Raw genomic sequence first — 11784 nt, forward strand, 5'->3', positions numbered from 1 at the left:
TTTTGTATAAGAAAGTAATTGGACAAGCGTGTTCATTAAAGCTAAAAAGTTGAGAATAACTGAATCAACCACCAAGAAAGTATTAATCGAATAAGCTAGGGTGCATTGAGTCAATGAAATAATTAACAGCTGGTCAAACAGGGTGAGATACATGTACCTGGTCACTGAATGAAGAAGCAGGTTACGGCATGGCGCACAGAGTAGGACTGAGTCATTTTATATTTACATATGAAATACGTGTGTGTGTGTGTGTGTGTGTGTGTTTGTGTGTGTGTATGTGTTCATACCAGAGTGCTACTACTATGATTCATCTTGGAGGATCAGGGTTTGGGATGAAAACAGAATTTGTCTTTAAGCCACACAGGAGCCTGAACGTAGTTAAAGGTCTGATGTATTCTGCCCAGAAATGGTATGTCACTGCCTATCCCTATCACGTATGTGACTTTTGCTTTCCTATAACATTTAATAAAAGCAAACATGATAAAACATTGTCATCTTGGTTCATTTGATACTTAAAAAACCTCATTGCTGTTTTACAAAAAAAAAAAAGAGGGAGCAAGAGGTCATCAGGCCTGAACAGGGACAGGAAGGGCACCGAGGTGGGAGGAACAGCACGCACGGAGGCCTGGGGGGAGAGGTGCCAGAGCGGTGGGACACCCGGCAGCCAGCTGTCTGGAGGCCCTGGTGGGGAGCACAGTGCTTCCCCAGCTGAAGTGCTCCCCGTTTGTGCTCAGCCAGTGGGCACGGCTCCCAGCTGGGTTTGGCCACCAGAGGGGCGGGTCGACCCCAGCAGGCCTTGCCACCGGCCACCACCCAGCAGCCCAGGCCCTGGCTGGCAGGGACAGCCTCCCCGGCCGCCCCCACTCCCTGCAGCTGGCCGCCCCTGCCCTCATTCCGCCCAGTTTCCTGCCCCTCCCTCCCGCTCCCTCCCTCCAGCTGTTTCTCTGGCGGAGTCTGTCCCTTGCGGGACAGCAGCCCCAACCAGCTCGGAGCTCAGCACAGACTGGCCTCCCCAGGAGCCTCTCAGGGGGTGAGGGTGTTCTAGGGCGCGGGCCGGGCTGCGCTCTGCGGGGTTCGAGGAGATTTTGAATGAATGGATGAACTGCTTTCTGGGCAAACAGCCGCAGCCAAAGAACAGTGTGATTGGGAGAAAGAAGTCGGGAACGGGGCCTCCTGCACAGCCCGGCGTGGCCTGAAGCCGAGGGGAGCCCTCAGGAAGACCTGGGCGGAACCAGCCTCAAGGTACCATGCGTGGCTTTGACCCACCCGCAGGGGCCAGGACAGGGGCGTGCTAGTCCAGGAGAGAGGTCTTCCCCTTTGGTTCTTCTTAAAAGTTAACTTTTATCCAAATGACTGGAATTCTATCCTGATGTTCAGATTTCCAAAGGCACGCGTGCACATTGTAAAAACCAGCGAGCTCACCGGAATGTTAAAGGCAGGAAGCTCAGCGTTTCCCTCCGTTCCTCTGTTAATCTCACTACAGCCCCACGAGGGAGGTGCTTTCAGAGTCCCCATTTTACAGGCGAGGAAACTGAGGCTCAGAGAGGGGCGGGCACGGGCTCAGGGCTGTAGGGACAGTCAGCTGGGAGGTCGAGATTGGAATGAGCCTGGTCAGCGTGGCTCGGTGGTTGAGCGTCGACCTATGAATCAGGAGGTCACGGTTCAATTCCCGGTCAGGGCACAGGCCCGGGGTTGCAGGCTCCATCCTGAGCTGGGGGGCGTGCAGGAGGCAGCTGATCAATGATTCTCATCATTGATGTCTCTCTCTCTCTCTCTCTCTTCCTCTCTGAAATCAATTTAAAAAATTGTTTTAAAAAGGATTGGAATGAAATGAGGGTCATCACCACAGGGGCAGCACTGACTCTCAGGACAGAGACGGAAGAGGGGTCCTAGCGCAGAGGTGGTCTCCCAGGTGCCCTCCCCATCAGCCACTCGCTCGCTCTCTCACTCACGGACCCATGATGTCTGTTGGGTGCCTGCAATGTACCCGACACATGTAAACATGTAAATGTGGATACACACACTCACTTCCCCACCCCCTCACCCCCGTTTCTAAAATTAAATTTATTGGGGTGGCATTGGCTAAAACGATTGTACAGGTTTCAAGTGCACAGTTCTGCCGTACGTCACCCGTCTATTGCACTGTGGTTTCACACTCACTTTTCCAACTTCGTGTCCGGTCATCTTTCTTGTGCTTCACCTCGGACTGTGGGCCTCCTTCCCTGTCATCTTATTCCTCCACCATCCGAACGACGGCACGGAAAACGTGTCTTGTCTTGGGGTTTATTGAATCATTTCTCATCGGGGTGTTCCCGATTATGAATAGCGCTGCAGTGACCACTCTAGGAGGTCATCTTTGTGTTTGTTTGCTTTTTTCTTATTTTATTTTATTTTATTTATTTTTTTTTTGGTGTGTGTGTTTTTAAATATATTTCTTTATTGATTTCAGAGAGGAAGGGAGAAGGAGAGAGAAAAACATCAATGATGAGAGAGAATCATTGATTGGCTGCCTCCTGCACACCCCCTACTGGGGAACGAGCCCACAACCCAGGCATGTGCCCCTGGCCGGAATCGAACCTGGGACCCTTCAGTCTGCAGGCTGACGCTCTATCCACTGAGCCAAGCCGTCCAGGGCTGTGTGTGTTTGTTTTATGGACAGTTTTCCAGAAGTGAAATCGCTGGGTCAAAGGTTTGCCTGTTTTTAAGGATGTTGAGGCTTTGGGACATATTGCCCCCACTGGTTGTGCTGGCTTGCACTTCCCTGGCCCTGTCCTGGGTGCAATATCCTCCCAGCTCTTACTAGTAAAACGTCCCTGATGAGAAAGGTGAGCTAACACGGGGCCGCCTCGCTGTACGTTCCTTTATCAGCACCGAGTAGCCTTTATAATCTTATCGTTCCCTTGTCTTCTATAATTATCCTCTTCAAGTCCATTTCCATTTTCTGTTCCCTGTTGGCTTGTTCACCTTTTTCTTATTGACATTTAAGGGTTTTTTTTTTTGTCTAGGAAAGCTCTGAACCCTTTGCCCGCGGTCTCTGTTCAAAGTTTTCCACTCCCCTCTCTGTTTTCAGATGAGCGCATTTTAAAAGGGAAAGCCACAAAGATGGGGTTTTTGGGCAAAATTACAAGAAAATAACACGTAATAACTAAGTGCAGTCGGCCCTCCCTCCATATCTGGGGTTCCGCATCTGCAGATTCAACCAACCGCAGGTCAAAAAACTTTGCGAAATAAAAGAGAAAAGTGTTGCTGTTGCTGACATACACTACGTGTAATTTAGTTACAATAGATGCATCTGCATTTTTTCCTCATTATTCCCTAAACAATACAGCATAACAACTACTTACACAGCATTGACATCGTATTAGGTGTTATAAGCACCCAGAGATGACTCAAAGTATATGTGAGGGTGTGCGTGGGTTATGCGCAAGTACCACACCGTTTTATGTGAGTGACTTGAGCATTTGTGGGTTTTGGTATCCGCTGGGGTCATGGAGCCAACCGCCCCCCGCGGATACGGAGGGACGCCTGTCATGCTATTGGGTGTGGCTCAGAGAGGGGAGTGAGACAGCGGCCAGGCCCCGGGTCTGCTTTCTCTTTCCACGAAGGGCCTGGGCCCCAGTTTCCCTTCTGGAATCCCCGACTTCCTTTTCAAGACCAACCTCCTTGCCGCTCTCGCTGTCTCTTTAGCTTCCTCCAACTTGCCGAAAGGAAAAACTTCTCCAAATGTCTGTGTCGCTGAAATGATCAGCGTCGGCTAAGTCAGGCCTCTGCTGGCGGGAGGAAGGCGGCTTGACATTTTCTTAGAAGGTTTAACTGAAACCCGCGATGCTCAAGCCGTGGGGTGCCCGGCATTGAGAAGCCCAAAGGGAGGAGTTATTTATCGCTTGGTACACAGGGACCTTCGCTGGCCTCCTCCAACCTTCAGGGAATAGATAAACCTGGCTTTGGGTAAGTACTTCCCTCTTTGGCTGAGCCCTTATGAAAAGTCCTCCCACCCCTCCAACTGGGTCAACACCTGTCTCCACGAGGCTCTCTTGGTGCCGGTACTCACCCATCACAGTGCCCATCACACTGTCTTGTAATTGCCTGTCCTGCTGTCTGTCTCCTCTGCTGGCCTGGGAGCTCCTTGAGGCCAGAACAGGGTATTATTCTCTCTGTATCCCCAGCCCCCTGCACAAGACCTAGCATGTAGCAGGTGCTCAGTTAAACGTTCATCGAATAAGTAAAGTAGCCAGGCCTCAGTTTCACCATCTGCAAAATGGGATGAGGGAGCTCGACTAAAGTCTCATCTCTTAGATGTTTACTTAATAACTCCTGTCAATTGGCAAACCATGTTATTGCTATAATTTTCTCGAATCCTCAGCCTGGCTATGATGATAAAGGTGCTAGTCATACGTCTGTTTGACAGATTAGGGAACTGAGTCCTGGAGAGGGGTTCTGATGCTAGACCTCCATGAAAGGCCATAGAACACGATGGCTATGGGGTTGGGTTCTGTTGGGTGGGTTTGATCCTGGCCTGCCACCTGCCACCTTAGTGACAGAGAACAAGTTATGCCCTATCTTTATACCTCAGTTTCCTCATCTATAAAATGGGAGCATGAATAGTAATTCCCTCCTAGGATGATTAAAAGATTAAATGAGATGATAGATGAGGAGCACGTAGCAGAGGGCTTGCCAGGTAGCAAGGGCTTTGTAAACATTAGCTATTATTCTGTTATCATGTCTATACCACCATGCTATCTACACCCGTGACACTCATGGGAGCCAAGTAGAAATAATTATTGATTTCTTTACCAGTCGATCATTAATGCCCAGGTTCCTGCCAGTGTCCAAGAAAACCAAGAGCCGATTTCATTCTCTTTGAGCTATGCTTGCACAGGTGCAGTTACCAGGGCCAGTTTTGAGGCTACGAAGTAGACTCAAGACTTCTCCAAGTGGAATCCTGGGATTACTGACATGATGATCTATAATCAGAAGCATCATGAGTATTTCTTAAAGCTTCATTTTTCTGAGTCAGAATATCGGAGGGTAAGCTGTGCAAAGTCTGCATTTGGAAGCCACTTCACGGAGGGGTCTGATGTACCCCAACACCTAAGAACCATTACGCTAGAGTAGTTGGCCGTCTCTTTTCCTAGCCTTTGCCCAGGTCTCTGGGTTCTTCGCTGCACACCGAGGTTTGTTTTTTTTCCTTTCTAAGCAAATATCTATGTACTTTTTGCAAGTTATACCCTGTGTCAGCAGTTGAGGTCAGGCGGCATGCTGGAGAAGAAGTGAAACTTTGTTGTGTTGTACCACAGAAAGCAGATTCTGTGCAGACTTGGGAAGTTTCTTAAGCCACAGAATCCTTCTCTCCAATGAAAATATATGGGGGAAAACAGATAAAAGTGGTGCTATCCTAACTGAAATAGGAGTGGAGGGCTCCAGGCTTCAGCTCACTAAGCATCACTCTCACTGCTAAAGGACCTTTAAGAATCATGATAGCTCTGTGGAGCAGGGTGAAGCTTGCAGAACTACTCCCAATTGTTATGAGACCAAAGTTCTTGACCTTTGCTGAATATGCTCTGTGACCTTGGGCAGGGTACTCTCTGGCCATAATCATTTGTACATAAGGAGGTTGACTGTTGTATTTGTCAGGGTGGTAGCTGTCATAACGGATAGACCCGAACGCGTATCATGGCTCAAACAAACAGGCGTTTATTATAAGGCAGGCATTTCTGAATGGAGGGTGCTCCTCTTCCACACGGCGATTCAGGGACCCATCTCATGTCCCTACTGTCTCCATGGACACCGTCGCTGAGGAAGGAAAGCATGGAGGTAGCCTGCTTGCTTCTGAACTGCCTTCCACCACACCTAAGAGCTAATCATGTGGCCAATCTAGTTGCAAAGGGGGTTGGGAAACGGAGTTCCTAGCCAGGGTGGCTTCTTCCCAGTGATAGCTGTGTATTGTAGAGGGGAGGCTGGTTTTTGTGACATCTGGCTGTCTTGGTCACAGATATGGTGGCTTCTTGGGTCTCTTCCATTCTCTGATTCTCAGTCTACATTTTTGTCAATCCCCATCCAATATACCGAGGAAATGCCTACATTCCAGGCCCCTCAACATGGATTTCCCTGGAACTTAGTCAACAGCTGTCCTCTTTCCATTCTGGAAAAAGGAAGCAAGAATAACAATTCTATGGAGCACAGCACATTTATTGAGCCAAAGCTTTTCATCTCCATGATCTCACGTAATCCCCTTACAACCCTGTAGAGAAAAGTTTCAGGATTATCATCCCCATTTTACAGATGGAGAAAATGAGGCTCAGACAGGAAAAGGGGTCTGCCCAAGGTCACATAGGTCATAAGCAAAGGAACTGGGATTTGAACTCAGAAAATCCTACTCCTGCCCTAGGGTCTCATTGCCTGTGCATATGTATGCCAACACATGTGCACACGCAGGTGTGTGTGTATGTGTGTGTGGTTAAGTCAGGGTTTTCTTTGGGCTGTATTCCCCAGGGCTGGGCACTGGGGAAGTGAAAATGCAGGCATCATGCCCCAAGTCCCTAGAATGAGCCAAACTTACTGATTATAAGGCAGCTGGGTGTTGTTCTTGCCTGAGGAAGCCCAGGGCATCAGGGGCTCCTGGATGACGCTGAGGTCTGGACCAAGACAGGCACATAGTGGGTGCTTGGGATGGACTTCCTGTACGAATAAGCCTGCGGAGGAGGAAAGTTCTATGAATGTGAGAACTTCAGATGAGTCAGGCCCAGTTCCTGTTCTTGGGGCCTTCAAAGAAGGGGAAGTAAACTTATGACATATATTTTCATTTATTCATCCCCCAAAAAACATGTGTTCGGACCTTCTGTGTGTCTGGTACTCTGTAAGGCCGAATGATGAAAAAGACAGGATTACGTGCCCCCATGTGAGAGATGAAGAGAGTGAGGCCCTGATGGGTTAAGGCCGTTTGGTGGGACGAGGACCTGGGCCTCCTGGTTCTCAGTCTAAGACACTTTTCATGCCTCTTGGGCGAGGGGCTGGGCCGGGCCTGGGATGCAAGGAAGGAGGGTTGGCAGCCACTCTGCACTGCTTCTGGACTCCAGGACATGCTGGTTTCAGGCAAAGTTAGGAAACTTAGTTTTACTTCTCTTTTGGAACCTCCCTGTTTTTGCAATGTTGGGCACAAGCCTGGTAGAGAAGGAGTAGAGTGTCTTGCCCCGCTGGATGGAACCGGGCACAATGATTCTACGGGGTACGGGGTGCTGTTGAAGACAGAGATACCAATGTCTGCTTGGCATCTGTTGACCACAGAACACGGTCATACTGGTCTAGGGTTCAGATCCCAGCTCTGCCCCTTAACCTCTGTGGCCTCAGTGTCCCCATCTGTACAATGGGGACAATCTCAGTGCCCACTTCATAGGGTCCTTGTGGGATTAAATGACTTACCACCCATAAAGCACTGAGGACAGCTCAAGGTCAGCCCAATGAAAGCCCTTCTATTTTGATTCTCAGGGAAACAGGCATTGAGATGCGCCTTTGCACATCTGGGCTGATGTGGGCATCTGGCGCCCCGTGCCTTCAGGTTCCTGGGCCAGTCTCCTGGCTTCATGCCTCGCCCCGTGGAGAAGTCTGGGCTCCTGTGGTAGGAAGGTGCTCCATCCACCACAGACACACGCTGGTAACCTTGGCGTCGCAGCAGCTGACTCAGTCGGGTGGTCAGCTACTACCCAGGCAGAAAGTTGGAATCGGTTCTGCTTTCTTGGGATGTAACTTGGGTTCTCTGATCCCAGCCTTGGGCTCGTGCTGAGGGCAGCTCTTGTGCAAGGAGGTGGGTGAGTGTGAGTGGGCGACTGATGCAAGAATCAGCAGCTAGCGCACTCGCTTGTTCCTTCTTCGACCTTGGGCCAGAGAGACAGGAGAGCTGGTGAGAGGCCCCGCCTCCTGACACCATCACATTGGGGGGTCAGGACTTCAACGTATGGATTGTGGGGGAGGCCCCAAGCATCCAACCATAGCACTGAGCCAGTCCCCACTCCCATTTTTCAGATGGGAGGCTCAGAAAGTGAGAGGGACTTGTCTAAAGGTAGCGAGAGAGCTGGGACACAGCCTCCACACATTCTCCCAGCATTTGCTGAGCACCTACTGTGTGCCGGGAGCAGGGGATACCGGGGGAGACGAGCCCTGCCCTCAGGGGTGTCAACAGAGTGGGATTCATCTAGCCAGAAGGTTGGCTTTAACATGCACGGGGGCCAATTGCCCCTGTCTCTCAAGCCCCCAGGACAATCCCATCCACCATCCATTCAGCTCAGGAGGTGAACACTGGGCCGTTTGGACCGCACGCTTCTTGTTAAATGCACTTGAGTTAGTGCAGGTCCGGTGCATTCAGCGCACAAGGTCCTGCAGGCGCAGAGAGCGGGCAGCGCTGAGGGGGGCAGTCAGGAAATACTCTGAGAAGGAAGCCTGCATTTGAGCTGGTTCCAGGGATGAATTGGCCTTGAGTGCTGGGAGGAGAAATTGGCCAGAAATAAAAGATATCTCAGCGGGGAGAGCAGCGTGAGCAGAGATTGAGCGACTTGACGAGGAAGGGATGTCTGGGGTGGTGGGCGGGAGCAGGGCGCGGCCGGAGGCACTCTGGACCCTCTGTGGGGCCTGGCACGTCCCACCCAGTTTTCCGGGTGGTCCAAAGGCAGCCCGTGTCACCGGAGCAGCATCCCATTGTCCCCAGGCCTCGTCCTCGCCACACTCGGTGCTTGAACTTGAACATCTGGACGATGGAGGATTTCAGACAATCTCCAGCTGATGGAGTTGGAAATCCCAGAGGGCGTGTGGGTTCTCGGCTCACTCTCCTGGGTAGCCTGTTCCGTAAACCAGCGTGAAAAAGAGACGATTCCTTGGCTACGGTGGCTTTTTTGACTGAATCTTGGGTCCCCTCTCCTACCACGCTCAGGACTGGATGACAGAGGTAGGCACAGAGGTTGGGAGAAACGAGGAGTTTCTTCCAGGGTTAAAGAGAGTTGATTTAGGGCGGCACCTGTGGCCGGCCGGCGACATGTTTACAAGAGGGAGAGAGACTGGCGGCTGCCCTGCCCGCTGCTGCGCCAGGCTGGGCGTTAAAGTTTCCACTGGCCTCCCAGCCCGGCAGGAGGTGGGCTGACTGACGTCAAGTGCGGGCCCTTAGGGAGCGTGTGCGATTTCCAATCTCTTTTATGACAGCCTGAACTCACAGGGGGCCTCTTCAGCTGTCAGAGATGTGGGTCACGAAGAAAAAGGGTCTTCCTCCAGCAAGAATGGAGCGGCCGGCCGCCCGGTGGGTAGAAGCAGAAACCCCGCTGCTCCCAGGGACCTGTTTGGAAACCCGTTTCTGCGGCGTGCCGGCTGCGGGACCTCGGAAAGGTCGCTTCCCTGCTCTGAGCCTCAGTTTCCCCCGCTGTGACTCGGGGATCACAAAGGGGCTTTCCTCACGGGAGCAGGGCCGTGTTGTTTACGTGAGATCGTGGGTGGCACAGAATTGGGGCTGAAACCCAACACATGGGGCCCGGAAGCCCTGAGCCAGGAGGGGCTGAGAAATGCCAGGTTGTAGATGGTGCCAGAGGCGCAGCTTTGCCCAAGCCTTGCCCTCTGTCTCCTGTGTTGGCGGAAAGCCTGGCACGGCCGGGCGGAGGCCTTGGACTGCCAGCCTCGCCTCTCCTGGGGAAAGCAGGCCTGCCTGGCCTAAATGGGCCTTTCTTTGGCTGTTTTTCTCTCCCCTCTGGTGAAAAGCCGCAGACACGGAGGAAATCAGGAGCAGGGCTCTGGGGAAGGGCAGGGCGGCTTCCCGGAGCCTGGCTGGGCGATGCCCTCACCTCCCCATCGCTGAGTCCTGGCGGCCTGGGAGAGGGCACGCCTCAGGCGGGGGCCCTGGGCTGCCCCCTGTCCTGCCGGGTGGCTCCTGGTCCAGGCCGGCTGGCTTCCTTTTTCGTTAAATGTATTGGAGTGACATGGTTAATAACATTACCCAGGTTCCCAGGCTTTCTGGTCACTCATATCTGGGTCCTCTCCCAGCTCCAGGGTCTCACATTTAGCGCCCCGGGAAGCCTGCAGCGCCCCGGGAGAGTCCCTCCTTCCAGGAGCCCCCCGTGCTGTTCCCCAGCCTGAAGGACAGGTAGCTTTCACTCGCAAGTCCCGGCTGAGCTCCTGCCCAATCCTGTCACTGTCAAAATGGTCTTCTGGGGCCAGCTGCCCCTCTTGGAGGGATCATGGCAAACTCATTGGAAATGTGGGAGCTGGGGCAAACGGTCCCATTTTACAGCCAAGGAAACTGAGGCCCAGAGAGAGGGCGTGTGCTCACTCACTTTTCTCTGTCAGCCAGCCTCCCTCTCTGCCTTTGACGTGCGTCCCTCTTCCCCAGATCCCTGGCTCCCCTCGCCTCCCCGCCCCTCCACCCCAGCTCCTGTCCTTCTGGGCTCTCTACCGAAAGCCCCCAGAGCTGAGGGGCAGGGCCACTTCCCGGGCGTGTGACCAGGGCAGCCGCACGGCCTCAGCAGGGCCTGCCCCGGGCTTCACGCTCAGCAGTTACCGTCTCGAGATGCTGAACACTTTCTGCATAAGGTGTCTGCGTGTTCACGCTGCACCGGCCCCCACGAAGGGTGTGGCTGGTTCGCCGAGCGAGGGGTGTGAACATCCTGGGAGGGGTTGCACTGGGGCTGGGGTGCTGCGTCCACGCCCTAGTCCTGTTCCTGCTTCTCGTCCCCCCCGGTAGTCACTACCACCCAGACGTGCCTCGGGCCTCCCGGGGCGCTCCCACTGGGTGGCCGTCCTTCCACAGCAGAAGGCAGAGGCCAGATTCACTCCCATTTTACAGATGAGACCACCAAGGTGCACAGAGACCGAGCCCCCTGCCCGGGGCCCGAAGCTGGCGAGCCTGGCTAAGCCGTCTCTGAGCCCGAGCATCCGGGCTGACACCGTAGGGGCCCGGCAGACCCCTCTTCCGTGTGTGACTAAGGCTCGGCCTTCACACCTACGAAGAGAGGGGACGAGGGAAGCTGTCCCTGTGGAGAGCCAGAAATGTCTGAGTTCTGGAAAGTTCCTGACACGGGGGCCCGGCACGGGGCCGCCTTCTTAAACGGTAGCCCGGCTTCTCTGAGCCTTGGTTTCCGCATCTGCCCGATGGGACCACGGCAGCACTTGCCTCCCTCTCTGGACGAGTTCTGAGCACCGGGCCCGGCACAGGTGGGCGGGCAAGGTCAAGGTCGGGTCGTGCGTGTCCGTGCAGGCCTCAGGACGCGGTGACAGACAGGCGGGGCGTGAGCGTGGCCCCAGCGGGTGGCTGAGTTCTAGGGGTGCCGCAGGGAACAGGGTGGCACTCGCCGCTGCTGGTGGTGCAAAGACGCAGCGTCAGCCACCTGCTCAGGCCCTCGGCCAGCTGTTCTGGAAACCTCTTCAGAGGAAGCCAGCGATGCCGGAACCCGGATGCCTGGACTGGAACGCGTGGTCTAGGGACAGTGGCTCCCGGCTCAGGAAGGTTCGGGAAGGCTCGGCGTTCCCCCGGGGCGGGCTGGTTGCCAACGAGGAGGCTGGGAGTGGACGGCGCGGCCCACCCAAGGGAAGTATTCAGGACGCTACTTATCGTCTGTGTTTTTCTCCTCGGCCTTGGCGGTACTTTCTGTCCCCACCCTCGTTTCCCTTCCTCCTTTCTCTCTTGATTTATGTCCTCCTGGACCCGCCAGCCTCTGTGCAGACGTATTCTCCCTCCCTTCTGGACCGAGCCAATAGACAGACAGACAGACCTGCAAGCCAGGACATTGGGTGGCTCCCCTCCCCCTGCTCAGGGGG

General features: G+C 53.7%; 1 protein-coding gene across 3 annotated transcripts in view; it reads left to right on the forward strand.

The window, feature by feature from the left end:
• Positions 1-958: 958 nt before the first annotated feature.
• Positions 959-11784, forward strand: part of CMKLR1 (chemerin chemokine-like receptor 1) — a 29135-nt gene continuing 18309 nt past the window's right edge. The window contains exon 1 of one of the 3 annotated variants that reach the window (XM_005869697.2): positions 959-1242. The gene's annotated coding sequence lies outside the window, so the exon portion shown is untranslated. Of the gene's footprint in view, positions 1243-3621; positions 3949-8915; positions 8936-11784 lie in introns of those variants that run through there. The other 2 variants (XM_005869699.2, XM_005869695.1) reach the window with 2 other exon arrangements.

This window comes from Myotis brandtii, unplaced genomic scaffold (assembly GCF_000412655.1).
Source record: "Myotis brandtii unplaced genomic scaffold, ASM41265v1 scaffold303, whole genome shotgun sequence".
NCBI classification, from domain to species: Eukaryota; Metazoa; Chordata; class Mammalia; order Chiroptera; family Vespertilionidae; genus Myotis; species Myotis brandtii.